This window comes from Morus notabilis, unplaced genomic scaffold (genome assembly GCF_000414095.1).
Source record: "Morus notabilis unplaced genomic scaffold, ASM41409v2 Scaffold79, whole genome shotgun sequence".
Taxonomy (NCBI): domain Eukaryota; kingdom Viridiplantae; phylum Streptophyta; class Magnoliopsida; order Rosales; family Moraceae; genus Morus; species Morus notabilis.
The window spans coordinates 68,973-76,025 of record NW_010366287.1 but is presented as its reverse complement, the minus strand read 5'-3'; the positions used below and the strand labels follow the sequence as shown (position 1 = coordinate 76,025).

The window sequence follows — 7,053 nt, the reverse complement described above, 5'->3', positions numbered from 1 at the left end:
CATTATTTTGCAAATATGTATTTTGTTTGAAAAACATCTCATGGTTTTCAAATCGAAAAATAAACAATTTATTTTTCGGATATGTGAAATTCTAAAATTTAACTCTTAAATTCACACTACACCACAATAGGCTTTTCGTAGCTGACAAAAAACGCTATTAATCACTATCAATAGCGCTTTTTAGAGCACTAGGACAGCGGACGCTATTATAGGTCCTAAGAAAACATAGCGTTTCAGGAGAGTTATAGAAAGCGCTATAAAATTGAAGCATTATAGCGTGTAAGAAAAGTTATTTTCATCCTCTTACAGCTCTTTAGCATAGCTACGATACAGATTAATAACTTTTTTTCCTTGTTATGTTTATACTGTTGTAACTTTTTAAAATTATTATTGATATCCTTTTGAATTCATTCAAATAAATGGTAATTCCGAGATATGTGATATATCTAAATAGAAACATTCAAATTAAAACATAAAAACATTCAATGTAATAATTGTTATCAGTATCTACAAAGTTGGCAATAAGATATTTACAACACAAGTCACACCATTTGTCCACAATTTTAACATTAAAAACAAGTAAAGAATACAGAGAAATAGCTAGAGATATCAAAATATCCAAAATGTCTAGTCAAATGAAATGGTTAAGTAAATAATCCATCTTGACAAAATGCTCCAACAAAAAAGTCATCTCCTCCAAGATAGCAACTATTAACCTGTCACAAAATTAGTATAATTAATTAATTAAAACATATAAATTCATTACCTAATGAAGCACAAAAAGAAAAAACCAGATAAACCATACAATCCTCATGGCTTACCTTCTGAATAGTTCACCTCCTCCCCACCCACCCACCCACCCGTTTGACACACACACAAAGCTTACCTTTTGAATCAAAAGACTTTGATGCCACATCAATCCTCATGTTTTTAGGTTTAAAGAAACCAAGGACATATTTTATCAGTTCCTCATCCCACATATAGTCACAAACATGATATTCTTTGCAGGATAATGTAGTAAACTCTCTGCAACAAAAATATTTGATGATCATTGTTGACTAAATGAGTGTATCAATATCCCAAAAATTTATATTTACATGAAATTAAGATAATGGGAGTAAATCCGACGCTTCATGTGCCTAAGACATGTCTAGACGTCTAATCACTAAGGAAATAGCACAATCAACAATGATATGCTAGAAGATTCTCAATGTCGGACTATATGTTATTCAATAAATTTCTCCAAATCTAGAAAGCAAAGGAAACCGAGTCTGATTACTCTTAAAAGGATAAAACCAGACAAACAATCACCAAATCAGAAAATTCATATCACTATTCTCTAGTATCTCAAAAAATATAACAAACATAATACCTTTTTCAACCCGGATTGCTGTGAAGCAACACAAAAGTGTAAGCTTTCAGGTAGAGAAAGAATTCGAAGATGAGTTCATTTTCTCAGTAATGCAAGACATGAGAATTTGGCCATGCTGCTGGGATCATGTTCTGAAAGGAACAATAAGCTTCTTGTTTATGAATTTGTATGCAATCGTTCATTGGCCCAACACCTATCAAGTAAGAGTCAAAAATAAGAAAGTTAAAGTTTAGGAGTACTGCTACCGTATATAAGAAGAGGAATATACCAGAAGAGCTTTCTTCTTTTTGGAATGGGAATTTACAATGAGATCTCTTGAAAGAGCAGAAACATCTAAAATTCCAACAAGTTACTGGGATTTTTATCAACTATCGAGAGGTTTATAGGTAAAGGAAGTTTAGCTGAGCAAAGATGGTCCACTAAATAAGATATTAGTCCACTCAAATAAGCAAAAAACATGGTCTAAACAAACACATGATCTGTATTTTTGGCAATTATATTACAAATCATGTTTTACAAAAACATGCAATGAACACTTACATAGTAGGCATTTTAGACATATAAGACCACTATACATTTCAACAAACACATGATATGCATTTTAAGCAAGTTTAAAGCATACATAATGCTTATTCAAAGATTAAATCAACAAGACAGCTTCAGAATCAGTTTTTCACTTCAAAAACTCAGTCCAATATCAATAAATATATGCAAAAACATTTCAAATCCAATATATACTGACACTGGTGAAGGAAATAACGAACATGGTCTGAAACAATCTGAGAATCAGCGGCCTGCAAATGCACAAATCCTCATAATCATAAACGTAACAAATTAAAATAGCAAATACAGCTAAATCAAACAAGAAAATGATCATAAATTACAAAATTTACCCTTATTATAACATTGCCATGGACATGCCACGTCATTGACGATTACAACACATTTTCTCGCTTACAAATAAATGCAAAGAATCTCTTCTATCTGCTATCTAGACTAAAAATTTGAAATTTTACAAGCTATAATTCTAAAATGACGAGAATAAGTCCATAAAAAAAAAAAGCAACGTAATAAACTAGGAGAGATAAGGATTAAAACTTATCCAGAGTGACAGACGTAGACATTATTGGTGAGCTGAAAGAAAAAGTGAAAAACTTGTTGTTTGAAGATGTGGAATTGTTCGAAATTGACGAAAAATGAAGAGGAGAAAGAAAGTTGGGGTGATTTAGAGAGAGAAAGAGAAAGGAAATGAGGGGTTACCAGAGACGATCCAGATGAGGGAAACAACGAAGATGGAGAGCTAAAACAGAGCTACGGCCTTGCCCACTGAAAAATTTGACTTCCTAAAGGCCGAATTTGACGAAGAAATGAGCAGAACAAGCCTTCACGAATGCTTTTCAAGTAATGCTAATCACCCGGAATTTCGACTTAACAAAGATGAAAACAAAGAACCCAGAAAAATTAAATTTAGCAATACACAGAAAAATGAAAAAAAAAATAATAAAGATAAAAAATAAAAGAACCTTGAGGGCGTGCTTATAACAGTGAGACTTCCGGAGGTCCTTAGAAATCCGGTGAAGTTCTTATGAATACAAGAATACAAACAATTAGAAATTTGAACAAAAATAAAAATAGAATAAAAAACATCAATACATGGTTGAAGAGGAACCAAACGGCCAAATAAGTTACAGAACTAGAAATGTGAAAAAAGTCCCAAAGAAACCGAGCATACCTTGGTGTCTTTGAGGATATCACTAAAGTGGGTTTTCTTCTACAAATCTGTCGCTGCAAAACTTTGTACAAAAAAAATCTGTCATTTACAAATCTATCAGAAATAAAAATTTACTGACCTAGAGATTAGGGGGTTTCTTCTACAACTAAGAAATTTCAAAGAAAAAACAAAAATCTAACCAAAAGAATCGATCAATGGACGATTAAGGGAGAAAGAAGCCCAAAAAATCAAGGCATACCTTGGTATCTTCTAAAAAAACTGAAACTGGTATCTTCGAGAAAAACCTAAATGAATCGATCTGCACAGAGAAGAACAGGTGAAGAGAACATCAAAAGTTTACAAACCTAAACTTTAAATGAGGGGATGGAGTGATGCGCAATGAGATGGAATGATTATTGGACCGGTAGGCTCTTTTCTTAGCCGGGAAGTGGATTTTCTTCGAATGACTGAGGAAACAAAAAAAATCTGCCTTTTCTCATCAACAAAAATCAGTCTTTTCTCATCAAAATTTCCTAACTGGCAGCCCAAATCTCCTCCAACCACAAAAATTGTCTCTCTTTAATGAGGTCAGTCCGGCTGGTTAGGAAAACTACCATCCTTCGAATTCAAGAGCACTACACCTTTGGGAGCGAAAATGCAGAGAGAGAGAGAGGATTTCTCTCTGGGTAAACCTAGAGAACAGAAAGAGAAAGAGAGAGAAAGATTCGAACCTCCTTGAGGGAATCGATTGATGCGCAGACAGAGAGAGGATTTCTTCCCGTGAGATTCTTCCCGGCCGTGAGGATTTCTTCCCGTGAGATAGACTGGAAAATTAGGGCATTTGGGGGAAAGTTAGAAATTTGAGGGAACCTAACACTACCGGCTTTCAATTTCAGAATATAGCAGAGCAAATCCTGAGGAAACTTGGGGAAACTTAGGGAATTTTGGGGAAAGTGATCACAATATCGTATGGGAGAATGGTGTTGTTTCCCTTGGCCGGCCAAATGACTCTTCGACAGTGTGGGAGAATGAGAGGTTTCTTTTTTCTTTTTTTTTTCATTTCCCTGGTTCTTGTATAATGCGCGCATTTCAGAGCCAAAAAAAAAGAAGAAAGAAAGAAAGAGGGGAGTGAGTGAGCGGGAAAATTGGAAAATTTATTTTCAATGCCCGCCCAATGTAATTGTAATCTGTACATTTATATATTTTTAAATATATATAAAATAAATCAGTCAAAATGTCAATAAATTTTAATATATATGTATATATATTATAACTCTTTATAAACGCTATTATAGACTTTAGCAGTAACGTTTTTTGAGAAACGCTATAACTAACCGCTACAAAAAGCCCTTTTTCTTGTAGTGTCAATTTCACATGTAACATTATTTTGTAAATTATTTTTGCAACTTAAATCAATTTAATCATATTAAATCGATTTTAGCACGTGGTTCTTATTATATTTTATTTTTCTAAAACTCTTTTATAATAAATAAAATAAATAATAATAAATACGTGTGTATACATGACATGTTATAAAATATATGAGTAGGCGTAATATATCTATATGACATGTTATATGTATGGACATATAATATATAATTATCAACATAAAATATAAATATATGCAATCGGCTATTGAGATGGATTTGACCGGGTCCCATGGAAAATATAAATTACAACCAAATCGAATAAATAAATCATTATAATAATTATTTTCTTCCATTACATTAACGGGTCTTCGATTCTTGAATTCTTCATTCTTTGGCTTCGTTCTTCGTCTTCGGGTCGAGTTTCAACTTCTTCGGGGTCCGAAACTCTTCCAGAAAAATTTTGTACAGTTCGGGTTCAAAACCCATATGGGCCAATAGGTCTAAATAATTTTGACATTGGTTAAAAATAATTTACCCATAATTTCCTTCCAATAAGAAAATTACTAAATTATTTCAGCCAAACAAAATTATTTAATTTAATATACATAATTATAATTATAATTATTATCCAATAATAATTAATAATTATAACTCATATATATATTATATCGTATATATATAATAATGTATTTAATCGTTATAACCTTTTATAACATTTATATATATATATATATATAACTATTAAGTTACGCGGGTATGTTATTAACCGTGTAACCATGCGCGGGCATTAATGCCTAGAGAAGGCATCATAGGCCTTTGGCCCAAACAGCCATCATGGGACCATCATATGGTCCTCTTTCGCTATGCTTCCTTGTGGCCACTCAGTACATGCGTAAGTTGTGGTTCCAAACCACTGGTTTAGCGCAGACAGCGACAACACTAAGGAAAGCAAAACACAGTGCAGGGGCAGCGGGGTGTACGAGCATAGGCTGCTGTGAGGCAGCGGCAGGGCAGCAACTTGGCCGGCTCCATGGCTGGTCTTCCGGACTTCTTTTCATTTAAAATCAAAGCCCTAATTCTATCAAAATCTTAGAATTATAATAATTCTAATCCCGAATAAAATTACAAATAATTTAAAATTCACGAATATAACCGATCCATGGAACCATATAATTAACGATTAAATCCATCATCCATACATTCATCAACATGAATTAAATATAAACATCCATAAATACAAGTGCCTACCCATCACATACATACATAATTAAATATCGCATATTTAATATATTAATTTTGATTATCATATAATCGGCGCATAAATTAATATCGTCTATAGACCGCTCTGATACCAATTGTTCGTCTCCGAATCGAATTCGGTTGCGGAAGCGTGGCGGGGAGGCAGATCGTGTATAACAAAAATTTTCATAAAACCTTTGAGATACTCTATAGATTATATTAATTTATGCACGAATAAAATTTAATCTCATTAATTCTTTTATTAAGAACTCAATTAGAAAAAATACCTGGAGGCCGACTCGGATGATAACTTGAGTTCTTTGACCTTGAACAATCCTTGCTCCAAAGCTTTGTATTTAGAAAACTAATGTCTTCCACGTCAATTCCTAGAATCCACAAAGACGTGTGTGTGGGCACACATGAGACAAAACGGGTTATAATAAACACTCAAATTTCCACAAACATCAATGCATGCACGATGTATAAGGGAAATTCGGCCAACCCCATTCAAGTTAGGTTAAAAAATTGTCTCGCACAATTTTTCATCATATCTTATTTACAGAGTAGAAGTCAAACTTCTAGAAGGAATCAAATCTCTATCTCCTATTTGAATTTCGAACAAAAATTCTCTTTACCTCTATCCATTATGGCCGGCCATTCTAAGGGGATTTTATCCCAGTGTAGGCGCCAAAATCAGATAGGGAAGGAAGAGAAAAATCATCATTTATCCTGTAGTCCAATTTTGATTCAAATTCAAATTCGAATTTAAGTCAAACTTAAATTAATTTGAATTCTAAATTGAACAACTTATCAAATAAGTTTAAAATGATAAATTTAAATTATGTTCATGATTCGAATTTAAATAATCATATTATTTAAATAATAATTAATTCTCAATTAATTATTTTTCGAGTATTTAATTTTAGAATTTCGTAATTCTAAAATTCTCATTTTGCCCTATGTGTCTGGTAGAATTACTAGCACGACACGGGGACTTCTGGACCTATAATCCCGAGCTCCAATAAAATTAATAATCAATTAAATACTTTAATTAATTAATTAATTCTATTAATTCAAATAGTTACTCCACTATAAACTTGGAATTGCACTATCAAAATTATACACAAAAATTACTTCTAAACTGTGAAGTGTCCATTTGATATAGTCATTGCATATAGATCAATCCTCCATAAATAATTCATAATTAGAGCTAGGTAAAATCCGTTGACCTCTCTAATTAAATCTTTATCCTTCAGTCCCATTGATTCTCTAATGGACAGTGATTCATAAAACACATTCATGAATCGGAGCTCTTACTAGTCCAAGTACCGAATCAACCCTCAAGAGAATTATTTATCTAC

At 32.7% G+C, this 7,053-nt stretch overlaps 1 long non-coding RNA gene across 1 annotated transcript; it reads right to left on the bottom strand.

Annotated features, from left to right (window-relative positions):
- Positions 1-2,511: 2,511 nt before the first annotated feature.
- LOC112093898 lies at positions 2,512-6,017 on the bottom strand. The gene is made up of 5 exons (XR_002903259.1): positions 5,980-6,017; positions 3,343-3,402; positions 3,105-3,165; positions 2,896-2,954; positions 2,512-2,799 (listed from the first exon to the last, which is right to left on the bottom strand). It is a non-coding gene; the product is annotated as an uncharacterized LOC112093898 (long non-coding RNA).
- Between the last annotated feature and the right edge of the window lie 1,036 nt (positions 6,018-7,053).